The 12,953-nt window shown below is 45.7% G+C and overlaps 1 protein-coding gene across 3 annotated transcripts in view; it reads left to right on the forward strand.

Annotated features, from left to right (window-relative positions):
• Positions 1–12,953, forward strand: part of GDPD5 (glycerophosphodiester phosphodiesterase domain containing 5) — a 169,195-nt gene that overhangs the window by 101,948 nt on the left and 54,294 nt on the right. The gene's annotated exons all lie outside the window — the stretch shown is intronic.

Here is a 12,953-nt window from a genome sequence, read left to right on the forward strand (position 1 = left end):
GACCCTTTCCCCAAGGGACTGCTTTGGGGTGGTGAATTCGACTTTTATATCAATTCTTTCCCTTAAATACACTCCTAAAACCTCCCTCTTAATGACCCAGTTTCTCCCTAATAAACCGCTCATCCCTTGTGACTCCTAACACGTCTGTGCCGGAAAATGTTAAATGCATTTGGCTTAGCTGCACCTGCTGCTCTGAGGGAGGCAGAAGTACCCCCTATCATACCTCAGGATTATAGCTCAGAGCTCATCTCAAAGGCAGGCAAAGTTCCTGAGCATTCTGACTGGTGACTCAATCTGAGTGGAAATGTGTATCTTGGTGCTAGGCACTCTGGGACCATCAAAAGCATTATTTATTTTTAACATTTTTTTAAAGAAAAAATTTGAGTTCTAAATTCTCTCCTACCCCTCCCCTGCCCATTGAGAAGGCAAGCAATAAAATATCAATTAGCTCTGGGATGATCAGAAGCAAAAATAGGAAGGCAAGTGGGACACTGTGTGCAAATGGCACTTTATAAGGTGCTTTTCTGCCCTCTATATCATTGAATGATTGGTCACAATAGCCCTGAGAAGTCTTCAGGACACAGATTTTTAACCCCCACTTTACAGATGGGGAAACTGAGGCCCAGAGAAGAGGATAGACTTGCCTAAGGTTGCAGGGTGAATCTGTGTCAGAAAGGGGCCATACCTCAAAAACCTGGAGAAGGACCCCCCCTCCTCCCTCCGCTCCAAGCAACCTATTTCTGATTTTGTTAGGGAGTTTTCCTGACAACAAACAAATTTTTCTCCTTGTAATTTCCACTCATTGTTCCTGGTTGTGCCACATGTAGCCACATGGTAGCCTTAGAGAACTTTCTGTCTTCTCCAAACTAGGGGTGTGCATTTCCGCAAGCTGATCCACCTATGACAGACTCAGGGACCCTTCCTCACTTCCAGGTTGCCCTCCTGGATACTCTTCCAGTTTATCAATGCCTTTCTTAAACCCTGGTGCCTAGAACTAAGCACAATCCTCCATGTGGGGTCTGATGAGGGCAGAGCGCAGTGGGCCTCTCACCTCCCTATTTCTAGGTCTTTTCATGGTGCCATGCTCTGAAAGTATGTGGGACAAGTATTTCCCCCATCTCAGGCTGGGAATGATGCTCTTCAGGCCCCTTCATTGTAGGCGCTGACATTTAGGTTTGTGCCTCTAGTATCGGGGTGGGAGGCAGGTTGTTCTGCCGCATCTACCCTGGCCCTCCTTAGCATCAGTGGCACGTGGCTAGGAGGCAGAATTGTTGTTCAGTTCATGTGCAAGTCAAGTCATCACTTTGGGATGTTATTCATCGATCGTTCTTGAAAACGGAAGGATGAACAGCATGGCTGTGAAGTAGCCACCAGAGGTCAGCGCTCAGTCTGGAGCAAGTATCAGGGTGGCCAGGAATCAGCTTTGGCAGAACAGATTTTTTTTTCCTTGCTGTATATTTAAGGGGACTTAAACAAATTAATCCTATAACTTTGGCCTCAGTGACTGGTCTAGCACAGCAGTGACAATGTTATACTATATTTATATAATTATTAGACTGTATATCCTTAATAGTAGTATTATTATACTATGTTATTATTATTATTAATATTTAGTCAATGCTGGAAGCTTCCTTCTTTCACTACGTCCAGGAACAGAGGAAGACATTAGGTCTCTGACCATCAGGCGATCATCAAGCATTTATTAAGCGCTTATGGTATGGCTGGCACTGTGCTAGCCACTTGGGAAAGCAGAAATTAAAAAATGAAGCTGACCTCCCTAAGGGGCTTAGAGCCTTATCAGCCAGCTGGTCCACACTGTCCTGGTCCTCCACCTATTTGTACCTAGCCCTGTGAGGGTGGTACAATCAGCAGAAAGCGTGGTTAGTGTCTATAAGGAGCTTATAGTTTAGTTGGGGGAGACACAAGATGTGTGCAGGAAACCACTAGGGAGCAGTCCGAGGGTCATCATATAGGCCCTGAGAAGGGAAGAGAAAGATCAGTGTGAGCTTTGGTGCTCAGGGAGGATTTGTTGAAGAGTTAGGACTTAAGCAGAGACATGAAGGATGTGTAGAATCTGGTCACCAGGGGGCAAAGGGAATCATGGAGGGAGAGAAGTTTGGAATCAGAAACCGAGACCCGGGTTTGCCCCCAAGCCTGCCTCCTTAGCCAGAGCTCTTGCCACCGTAACTCAAGAGGTGGTTTGAAATGACACGAAGTCTAGGGTCTTGCCTTGAAAATGAGAGTGGAAATAGAACCCTCAGCAGTGAATTGTTCTTTCCAGATGCAAACCTTAGCCTGTAAACCTCACTCTCTGGCTCTAACATAAACACCAAAACCCAGTGATTTGGGAAATGACTCCGAGAGGTGACGCAGCAGATAGAAAGTTGGGCCTGGAGGCAGTGCAAACCCAGCCTCAGATGCTTACTAGCTGGGTGCCTCTGGACAAGTCACCTAAACCTTTGCTTGCCTCAGTTTCCTCAGCTGTAAAATGGGAATAGTACTGGTACCTACCTTCCCAAGTTGTGGGGTTCAACTGAGATGATATTGGTAAAGTGTTTAGCTCATTGCAGGTGCTACACAAAGGGTGGCTATTGTAGGGTTATACTCCTTCCAGCTAAGATCCTTAAGAGAGAGGGCCTTTCATGTGAAGCAGATAGGAAAAGAAGAAAAAAATATCTGCGTGTCTGTCTGCCTACCAGCGGGCAGTGGTTGTCATCTATGCTGCTCCTGGCATCTGACTCTCAGACCCACAGCCCCTGTAATTGTGACATAGCACAGAGGGTGATTGCTGCCTTAGTAATAAAAGATGAGGAGTGGTGGCAGAGCCAGGGGCCCCAGACAACCCACGCTGTATATTGGCCTGGGTTATTAAGGAGATAATTTAGTATTTGTGCCAACTCAGCAATCAGAGCTTTTTATCGGGTCAGAGAGGAAGCCAGGCTCTTAGAACAAAAGATAGAGCCCTGGGGGTGGGGGGGCATGAGGCAGAGGGAATGGGAAGAGCCTGGGATAGCCCTTCCTATTTGTGAAATGCCTTCATTGGGGAGGATTTGAAGACATACACTTAACAACAGTCATGCCTGGAAGGGACCTTGGACCGTAGTGCACTGAATGTCGCCCGGGAGGGACCTTAGAGCGTGGAATATTAGAGCTGGAAGGGGCCTTAAAATGAGGTTCAGGCACGGTGCTTGCTGGTCACTGTACAGAGGTACATTTACATAAGATTTGGTCCTTTTCCTTCTTGAACTATCTAGTCTTATATCCCCTCTGCCCCCATTTGAAACTGAGGCCTAGAAAGGAGAAATTATTTTCCCAGGGTCACATTTAGAGTCATTGGCACTTCCTAGATTAGCCCCCAGGTCCCCTGAATCTCTATTCCATGGCTCTCCTGCCTCTTTTTGGACTCATTTATGCTCTAGCCCAAGGGTGGGGAATCTGTGGCCTCGAGGCCACATGTGGCTCCTGCTCTAGCCTATGCATGGAGTTTTTAGAACAGAAAGCTCTCCCCCGCCCCCAGTCAACAGCGAGAAGGTAGTGAGATTCACCGGCCCTTCCTGGATAGGTCCCTGTGGAACCCAAGAAGCTGCCAACAATAGATGACGTGTGACCCATCTACCTTTTGGTAGGATCCTGTTGGCCTACTGTCACTGAATTAGAAAAGAGACTGGCAGCCCCCACTCCCCAGGATATGCTTGCCAGTGGCTTCGTTTGACAGCAAACTGAGAAGAAGAAACCCAAAGGCTCCAAATATATCATGCTTGGCTGGCTTCTTCAGCTCCCAAAGGGCTCGCATCTCCCAGAAGTCACCAAAGGGCAGACAGTTACTTGTCTGAGGGTTCATCCACCTGCAGCCGTGCAGCAGCTCCTAGCTAACAGCAGAAGCTTCTCCAGCCCCTCCTGCTCACACGGATCTCAGCCTCCCCAACCTTCTGCAGCTCGCTGTCACGCACTGTCAGTCCCACTCATTCACTGCTAAGCCTTGTTCCCAGAATCTCCTGAGCCAGACAGCTTGCAGAATCACAATCAGTCAATAAGTGTTTAATAAGCACCTACTATGTCTCGGGTGATGTGCTAAGCCTGGGGATGCAAAGAAGGACAAAAAAAAGTCCCTGCCTTTATTGAGCTCACAGGAGACATTGTGCAGACAACTAAGTCCCAGCAAGAAATAGACAAAAAATTGGAGCTAATTAACAGAGGGAAAGCATTGGCATTGAGGGGAAGGGGTTGGGAAAGACTTCTTACAGAGGTGGAATTTTAGCCAGGCCTTGAAAGAAGCCAGGCTAGTCAGGAGGCAGATACAGGGAGGAACATTCCGGGCATGGGGGACAACCAGAGGAAATGCCCAGAGACAAGAGATGGAGTGACTTGTTTGTAAGACAGCAAAGAGGCTGATGTCACTGGAGTAAGGTGTAAGATTGGAAAGATGGGAAGGGGCCAAGTTTTAAAGGGCTTTGAATGCCAAAGAAGGTTTTATATTTGATCCTGGAGTTGATTGGGGACCACTGGAGTTTACTGAATAGGGAAAGGGGAGTGGGGGAGACCTGGTCAGACTTTAGGAAGATCAGTCTGGCAAATGAGGGATGGACTGGAGAGGGGAGAGGCTTGAGGGAGGGAGATCCACCAGCAGGCCACTGCAGTAGTCCAGGCATGAGATGAAAAGGGCCTTTACTAAAATGGTGGCAGTGTCAGAGGAGAGAAGGGGCTGTACAAGAAGATTTTGCAAAGGTAGAATCAACAGGATTTAGCAGCAGATTGGACATGGAGGGTGTTGGGAGAGAGTGAGCAGTGGAGACTAGAGCTGAGGCCTCAAGCCTGAGTAATGGTGGCGTGGTGGTGCCATAGCCCAGAAGTATCCAACAGAAAGCCCAAAACACTCCCGAGTATGGCCCAAACCAGATCAAAATGTCACCGGGAAATATTTAACAAAATAAATCAATCAAAATAAGGAGCCACTGGAGTTATTGAGTGGGAGTGAGGCAAGAGGAGGATTGACATGGTCTGACCTGGGCTTTATTGATAGTTTGACGTGGTTTTTGTAAGTCATTATGCTGCTGCAGGGATCCTCATTATGGTTTAGTGACCCCTATTTCCATCTGACTGACACCACTGACCTCAACAGTAACAGGGAAGTTAGAAGCTCAGAGCTGGAGGGCTCAGAGCTTCAAGGCATCTCAGATGGTTGGTTGTCATCCTTTGTTCCAAAAAGGACCAGAAAGGACATCCCCGATAGCATGTACACTAAGCAGGAATCAACCACCCCAAACCAAGTGACAATGTAATACCTATTTCGAGATCTCCAGAGATGGGTATCCCACTACCTCTTGGAGCAGCCATTCTACTTGGAGACAGCTTTGATTATTTGTAAAGTTTTCTTGATATTTAGGTGAAATTGGCCACTGTGTGATTTCCATCCATGGCTCCCAGTTCAGTCCTTAGATCAAAGCAGAAGGAGCCTAAGGCAGCTCTTGTAATACTTGAAGCTGTTATCTCTACCCCTCCCCCCCCCCCCCCAAGTTACTTCTCCATGTTAAACATCCTCTATTTTTTCAGCTAATTCTCAAATAGCATCCTGGTTACTTCCCTCTGGACTTGTTCTAGCTTGTCAATGTCCTTGCTAAGATGTGACCCCAGACCTGAATGAAAGGATCTAGCCTAGGAGGAAGACAGTAGGACTGTCCCTTCCTTCATTCATTTGTTAAATTTAATGAGCACTTACTGCACAGAGCCCTGGGCTAGATGCTGGGAAAGATACATAGTTTAGATAACACAAATCCCCTGCCCTCATGGAACTCACAGTCTAGCTACTTGGATACTAGGTGATCCTATGAATCTCCCCACTCCCATCTTCCATTTGGCTACCAAAATGATTTTCCCAAAGCACAGCTCAGACCATGTCACTCTTCCCCCTGCCTCACTCCCACTCAGTAAACTCCAGTGGCTCTCTATTGCCTCCAATTTAAATTTTTTCATGACCTGACCCTTTTCTACCTCCCCCTACCTTATCTATGATCCAGCTACACCAGTCTCCTTGCTGTTCCTTGTACATGGTACTCCATCTCCCACCTGCCTTTTCTCTGTCTGTCCCCCATGCCTGGAATGTTCTCCCTCCTCATCTTTGCCTCATCTTTCCCTGGTTTCCTTCAAGATTCAGCTCAGATGCCACCTTCTGGATGAGACCATTCCCAGTTCCCCTGTGACCTTCCATCTACTTTATATATTTTGTATGTGCCTAGTTATTTACATGTTATCTCCTCCTTTAGATTGTAAGCTCCCCAAGGACAGGGATTGAATTTTTTTTTGCCTTTGTTTGTATTCCAGGCACTTAGTACATACCTCATATATAGTAAGTGCTTAATAAATGCTTGTTGACTGACTTTCCTCCAGTGGTATAGATCATAACCTGTCCTTGTATGATATGATCCATTTAACACGTATGACTTTTGCTCACGTCTTGTAAGTCTTCCGGGTAACAGTGAAGCACAAGGCTTGTCCATTGGTTATCTATCACTTTGATTGTATGACCACCCTCCTCCTCTTCTGGTTTTCTTTAACACTGTTTTTCGGTGAGCCATTTGTTGTGGGTAACATGCCAACCCCTACTCACACCTACCCTTCACTTCTCTATTGCCCTGTGGGTGACCCTCAACTTTACTTCTTCAGAGATGATGGTATTCTATGTTCAGGGTTGGTGTTAAAAAGATAGTTCTTTGTTTCAAGGAGAATCTTGGGGTCATTGTTAGCACTGTACATCTACCCAAAGGCGGCTCCACACACTCCTTTCCTAGTGAACTCTAGCACCATTCATTGTCCATTTGCAGTTTCTGTCCAAGAGATGTGTACTGATGAGCCAGCTCCATGGGTTGTCTATCCAGCTGCATGGCATGGTCTGAACAGTAGGTGATCTTCACCCACTTGTTTTTTCCTGTGTGGATAACTGGAGTTGATTATGGGTGACATCTAGGAGACTTTGCAACATTCTGGGGCTTGATGCAATCAAGCATCAATGGCCATCAATGAACAAGAACCCTCTGAGGACCTATCCATCTATTAGGATCCTTCATTGGACATCCTCCATAGTGATTCCAAACCCCTGTGACCAAGATCTGTCACCTTGTTTTATCCCTTGCTTGATATCCATAATCCAAGAGGGAGGTTGCCTGCCTTAGTACTGTTTAATTCACATATATACACTTTTGTCGAGTATTCAACAATATCCACATAGGAAAACACAAGTGGATGAAAAATGCCTGTTGTTCAGACTACATTATTCAGTTGCAATGAGCCATTTGTGTATCTGGCCCATCAATACATACATACATACATATATATCTTAGACAGACACTGAAGATGGACAATGAATGGGAAGAAGAAAGTGTTAAGTTGCCTTTAGGAATTTAGTGATATAAATGATGTGCAGAACCACTGATGTGGACACGTCAAGTGGTTAGGGATGTGGATGAGGAGACAAGCTGTAGGTAACCCTTGAAACTCGTGGAAGTAGATAGATATTTTTTGATCATTACTTGTAGACCATGGACGAGTCCCTTACCATTATAGACCTCAGTCCGCTAGCTCTGAGAGTCTGAATGTCTATTTGGTTGTATGTTTAATACATATATATATATATATGTATTTTATGTATTAATTATGTATTAATATATACAGTCATTTCCAACCCTAGGGATCAGGAAAGGAGGAACTTGAGGTGTTTTACTACATGACCCCATGGAAAGGATCTTAGGACTCGGTATCAAGAGACCCCAGTTGTGGTCCTGGCTCTGCCACTGACTTGCTGGGTGATCTGGCCTGTTTCGATGAACCTTAATCTAGTCATCTGTCAAGCAGGGGGAATGATACCCACTGACCCTCCATGAGGCTGAGGACCAATTCTAAAGGGCTTACGGATGGTTATCATCATTGTCAACTCTGGGGAAGGTGGCTTAGGGAAATCCATGAGCAGTGGAGACTATCCAGCAGCTACGGGGTGTTGAAAGCAGAGAAGGGAAGAGGGCTTGCTCTCAGCCAGGTTTTATGGTTTTAATAAAGATATTCTGGCCTCTGCAGCCCCACCCTGGGCTCATCCATCTAGAAGGAAGGGATTGAAGGGTGCAGATCTAACTAGCAGCAAAGCTAAAGGCGGCGGGGAGGGAGAGGGAAGTGTGCACCAGGGAGAGTGAGAGAGGAAGCAAACCAGTTATTTATATCCCTCATTACATTCCCATAGCAGTGCTGTTTATCTCTAAGCTGTGCACATTCTCCTCCCCATTACCCAGCCTCCAGAGGTCCCCCAGACTCTTGCTGATTGCTTCTAATCTCCAGGGCTGGGTCAGAAGCCTCAGAGGCTAAGACAGTGCCAAGACCCTGGTGATTTCTTTATTTCATGGTTGCCTTCCCAAACTCCTGAAATGTCTGCTTAATCGCTTCTGATGCCTTGGACTTGGAGAGCATTTTTAGAATCACAGATCTTGGAATCTCAGACTCATAGAAACTTAGAATGAGTCATTGAATCTTAGAATCACAGCATCTTGGTGTCACAGAATCCCAAGCTCATAGAAGCTTAGGATTTGGTTCATAGAAGTCTTCAAGTTGGAGGGGATCTCTGAGGCCGTCTAAGGGCCTGCCTTGGGGTTATCTCATCTTAGATTCCCAGGCTCCCACCCCAGAGGATTCTGGGTTGAGTAAATGTGTTTGATTTTCATCTTCTTTCTTTTCAGAAAATCCCAAGCATTATTTTAGGTATATTTACAGGAGCGAAAGTGCAAGCCACAGGGTAAAGAGGGGAGATACCGAAGGTGCAATTTGGGATGGCCCTAGAATAGAAAATTGTAGTTGCCATTGTAATCAATAATAATTAGCATATATACAGCTCTTTAAGGTTTGCAAAGTGCTGTTCAAATCTTACCTCATTTTATCCTCACAGTAACCCTGGAAGTTAAGTACTAATACTATTCACATTTTCTAGAGGAGGAAACTGAGGCAGACAGGTTAAGTAAACTTGCCCCAAATTACTCAGCTAAGTAAATGTCTGAGGTGGAATTTGACCTCATGTCTTCCTGACTCCAGGTCCAGCAATCTACCCACTGCCTCCCCAGGAGTAGCAGGAGTAGCAATGGCTAACAATTGTATAGTACTTTAAGGTTTGCAAAGAACTTCATGTAATCTCATTTTATCTTTGCCACAACCCATGTGAGGTTATAAATGAGGATACTGAAGCATAGAGAGCTAAAATGATTTGCCCAGGGTCAAAGAACTTCTGAGGAAGGAGGGAGAATTTCAACTCTGGTCTTCCTGCCTCCGGACCCAGAACTCTGTCTGCCACAATGCGGAGCTGCCAATTCAGTATTTCCCTGATTTAACAAGCACTAAGTAAGTGCCTACTGTGTACAAAGCTGGGGGGTATATGAAGTTTAGAAAGGATCTTGTACTTTTTCATTTAGAAAGTGCAGGGATTTAGAAAATTCAGATGTTAAGTTTAATATAACAACTGTAATGCAAAGCATTACACAATAGTTCCATTAGCAAGGTGTAAGCAGAGGGCTTTATAAAGCCATTACTGACCTTATAAAGGGGACTAGGGAAGACTTTCTGGAGAAGGGAGCATTTGGGCTTTAAAGGATGGATACGAATTCAACAAGGGAAGGAAAGCAGTGAGAAAAGGAAGAATTATCCCTAGGGGAGCTGAAGTATGACCCAGCTCCTTCCTACCCATGCCTGTCCTGCCTCACCAAGCTTTTGTAAGGAGGACATGATAGGAGGGATATGGAGCAACTTTTGTAAGCTGCATAGAGATAAATTATGCTAATCTGTTGTTGTTAGATTTGCCCATAAATGCTACTTTATGGGATGTAGTGGAAAGAACCCTGACCTGGGAGTCATCAGAGCTGAGTTCAAGTTCCGTCTTTGACCTTTTGTACGAGTTTGGTCAAGTCTCTTCTCTGTGGACTTTAGTTTTCTCCTATGGAATTGGACTCTGGGTTGAATTCAGTGAGCTCTTCTGGCTCCTCCAGCTCTGACATTCCACATTCTAAGCTTCCTATAATTTGAACATTCTGTAACATTATGTTATTATGTTAATTCTGTTAAGTGATCTGAGGTCCCTCCCAGCTCTGACATTCTACAATCCAAGGTCCCTTCTGGCTCTGAAATTGTGTTCTAACATTCTGTGTTCTGACAATCTATGTTTTAAGCACCCTCTCAGCTCAGACATAATGTATTCTGAAGTTCCTCCCAGCTCTAACATTCTGTGTTCTAGGGCCTTCCCAGCTCTGACGTTCTATGTTCTAAGGCCTCCCAGCTCTGATGTTCTGTGTTCTGACATTCTATGTTTTAAGCACCCTCTCAGCGTAGACATAATATGTTCTGAAGTTCCTCCTAGCTCTGATGTTCTGTGGTCTGAGGGCCTTCCCAGCTCTGACAATCTATGTTCTAAGGCCTCCCAGCTCTGACATTCTATGTTCTAAGGCCTCTCCCAGCACTAACATTCTATGTTCCAAGGACCCTCCCAGCTCTGACATTCTGTGTTCTGAGGTCCTTCCCACCTCTGATGTTCTATATTTAAAGGGCCCCTCCAGCTCAGACATCTTATGTTCTGAGGTCTTCTAGCTCTGACAGTGTGTATTCCATGGACCCTCTCAGTTCTGCCATTCTGTGTTCTGAGGTCCTTCCCAGCTCTAACATTCTGTGTTTCAAGGGCCCTCCCAGCTCTGACATTCTATATTCTGAAGTCCTTCCTGGCTCTAACATTCTTTATTTTCAGGTTTTTGTGTCTGTGTGGTAGTGGCTGGTAGATCTCTTTCTTCCTCCCCCTTCTCCCCCAGAGAGCTGACCAGGAGGATGGCTTACTGTATTTCTCCAGTTAATGAACTTCTATAAATAAGTGGGGGAGTGGAAGTTGTCATGGATGGGGAGCCCCCCTGCTGCCCTGTGCTGGGCTTTCTGCCCAGAGCTGATATGAAGATGATCCTGTGAGGCCTGGTTGCCTAGTCTAACAAGGCTGGAAGAGGCAGGGAAGGAGGGAGCTGGCAGCCACTCTATCTCCATAGGGAGAGAAGGAGTGAGTTGTGTGTGTGTGTGTGGAGGGGGGAGACATTACTCTCCTAGCCACTGTCAAATCACGTAGAGTGTGGTAGAAGGAGCAACCTAGGACCCTTTCATCCTTTGGAATTGGACACAAATCTTCCCTTTTTTCAGCAGTACAATGTAGGAAAAATCAATAGGCCTTAGATAAGACATGAAGCCTAGGTTTGAGCCCCCAGTGTGCCAGTAACCATGGAAGTTCCTGTTCTGATGGGGGAGACGTGGCCCCTGGCCACAGAGACTCCCTAATCTTCCGTTAAAGATGAATTCAATCTTTCTAGTCAGAGAGGTAGAGGCCAAGAGACCACGCGTCAGCCCATTAATCTCTTCCTAATGGTCAGGCAAGGAGAAGGCCGTAACTCATGGCTGATTGGAGGCCCATCCACCTTCAGGAATCAATAGCCTATTTATTTTTATTGCTACAAGAGGCCTTTCTCAGTTTTTCATGAGGATTTTTCACTTGCTGAGGAAGAGGTCCTGGCCTCCCTCCGTGCTAAAGGGCCCAACCCAGAGTTGGAGCCTTAGTGATTCTGAAAATCCTCATGGAAAAAACAAACTAACGAAAAATGTTTAGGCCTTTCGTAATAGTCAGGGAAAAGCCAAGATCCCCATTTCCTGGGCAGCACCTGGACTGTCTGTTCCTCTTCCTGCCCTTTGGGTGCCCAACACTGGGCCAGAGCGGTATAGATGCTGGACAAAACTTTGTCAACTGGTTGGATTTCAAAGAATCAGAAGGGTTTTTTTTTTAAGACCTGGGAGGATACATCTGAGGATAAGTGCCTAAAAGAGTTTTAGAACCTAAAATATCAGCAAAGATAGACTGTTAGTGATGGGAAGGGACCCGAGTGAGCATCTAGGCCAAGCCCACAACTAAGCAGGAATCCCCTCAACAATATCCGTGGCATCCTTGTCGTCTAACTTTCCATGGAAAGGCATGGCCAGAAGGCTGGATTGGAAATCAGGAAGACCTTCATTTGAATCCTGCCTCAGACACTTAGCTGTGAGACCCTGACAATTAACTTTTCTCAGATTTAGTTCCCTCATCTATAAAATGCATATAATAGCATCTAACTCAAGGGGTGGTGGTAGGGCTCAAATAAGGTAATATCGGTAAATAGTTTTCCAGCCTTAAAGCTCTATATCAACAAACATTACCTATGGGCTACCTTCTTCTGGATACTCTTCTTGGAGCATGCTCTATCTCGTGCTTGGGACATCTTCCTCCCTGCTCCACTCCCCCTTTATCTAATTGATTTCTTGCCCCCCATAAAAGCCCAGCTTCAATGCTCCCAGCTCCAGGAAGCTGTCTCTAATCATCCCAGCTGGGTGTCCCCAAGAATTCTTGTCTCTCTCTAATGCTGCACCTAGTATGGAATAGTCTCTGTTAGAGTTACTTCTCTCACCGCCTCGCCCCTGCCCCCCACCGCCCACTCCCACTAGACTTTGAGCTCCTTGAGGTCTAGAAACAAACGAATTAAAAAGCATTTATTAAGGCTTACTATAGGCAAAGTGCTGTGAGGAGTGCTAGGCAAGCAAATAAAAAAGCAAGACTTCGCCCTGCTCTTGAGGAGCTCACATTCTGATGGGGAGAGAAAACACACGTGGGAGGGTTTGGCAGCAGGGCAGATGGAAAGGCCTCATGGAAGACCTGCCTCAGATGATACAAGGTGAAGTGGGTAGAACCAGGAGAACAGTTTATGCAATAACAACGACATACAGAAAATCAATTTTGAAAGACTTGAGAATTCTGATCAACGGACTGACAAATGATTCTAGAGAAGCATGCTAACCTCCTCTTGACAAAGAGGTGATGGACTTAAGATGTAAGTGAGATGTGCATTTGGGGGATATGACCAGGGCAGGGGTTTACTTTGACT

The sequence above is a fragment of the Trichosurus vulpecula genome, chromosome 2 (genome assembly GCF_011100635.1).
Source record: "Trichosurus vulpecula isolate mTriVul1 chromosome 2, mTriVul1.pri, whole genome shotgun sequence".
Classification (NCBI taxonomy): Eukaryota; Metazoa; Chordata; class Mammalia; order Diprotodontia; family Phalangeridae; genus Trichosurus; species Trichosurus vulpecula.